The following is a 1,502-nucleotide window of genomic DNA, read 5'->3' as shown; positions in this document are numbered from 1 at the left end:
AAGCACACTTTTAAATAACGCACTCCCTGACTAATCTTTCTAATGAGATATTGTCTGTTATTTACATGAAAAAATGTTAAAAAGTACACCCTCTTGTTTTATTTTTATTTGAGGAATTTTAAACAAAACGTTCACTTTAGCAGCAATGGGGAAAGGCCCACTTCTCCTCTGTGCTTGCCAAAGAACTTGTACTGCCAACGGGGCTTGCACTGACCCAGTGCTACTCCATTGCACTTCTACCAAAAAGTGCCATCAGGAGGTTGCCGCCGAAGTCGCCACCNTAACTACATTGTATATTGACAAAATAAAAATAAATAAATAAATAAATAAATAAATAAAATATCAGAATTAACCCATCTGCCCCACATTATAGTAATGCCATTATAGTGGGTGTTGAAAAAATCTAAAGTGGTGAAGAGTGGGATATCAATTGTGAAGGTGAGGAAAGAAGACTTAAGATGAACAGTAGCCAACATGAAAACTTGATCCAAGTTAAGCCAATAGTCACCACTCCATGGGGATCAATTGGGGAAAAACAGAGGTCAAATAAGGACATTGGCAAGAGAAGACAACAGGCAGTGGAGTCAGATGGCCTTGTCCTTGTAGAAACTACACACACCCATTTGAAGAGGAGGAAGCTGGATTTCAGGAACTGGCTCCAATTCAGTAGGAAGCAGTTGCAGGAGCCAGGAGGCTGAAAGATGTCTGCCATCTGGAGAAACTGGAGGAAGGAGAATTGGAAGTCATGCAGATCAGGGGTGGAGAAATGGGAAGAAAGCGAGGCTATTTGACAGGGGTACTTTGGGTGGGGTCAGATTCTCCACAGTACACTAATCCTAGGATGAAACCTGCATAGTCTTCACTACTTAGCATCAGCAATAAAAGAAATAATTTCATTTTAAAATTCTAATAAATCTGTCTTTTGAACTGATGTTTAGGAACAGTGTCCTCTAATATGTAAATGTGTTTCACATGCAGTCCTCTTTAAAAACAAACAAAAAAATCACCAAATCTGCAAAATCTTTAACAGCAATTCTACCAAGCACAATGATTTTATGATTATTTTTGTTAGGGGTAAAAGAAATTATACCAGATTTCTCAGGATACAGAATTTCGTATTGGAGAAGTCATTGAAATACCAGCAGGGCTAAGAAGAAAAAGTCAAGGTTAGTGGTGGTTACAGGTACAAGCTCTTGAAAAAGACCATGTGATATCTGACACTGGCTCCACTATTCACTCATTGTGTGATCTTGGGCAAGTTCATAAACTCTGTAAACCTCAATTTTCTTCACTGTATAATGGAAATAGTAACCACACCAAAGAGTTATTTTGAGGATTAAAATTAAAAATAATAATTCATATAAATTATTTATATGAATTATAATTCATATAAATTATTATATATTTTGAGAGCTAAATAATTGTCTATCTACTATCCTCATCATCATTATTATTAGTTTGTTAGAGAGGACCTCCAGAATTATTTATGGACAGGACGAATT

The sequence above is a fragment of the Galeopterus variegatus genome, unplaced genomic scaffold, assembly GCF_000696425.1.
Source record: "Galeopterus variegatus unplaced genomic scaffold, G_variegatus-3.0.2 Scaffold3238, whole genome shotgun sequence".
Taxonomy (NCBI): domain Eukaryota; kingdom Metazoa; phylum Chordata; class Mammalia; order Dermoptera; family Cynocephalidae; genus Galeopterus; species Galeopterus variegatus.
The sequence above is the reverse complement of the archived record's forward strand: the minus strand, read 5'-3'. Positions refer to the sequence as shown.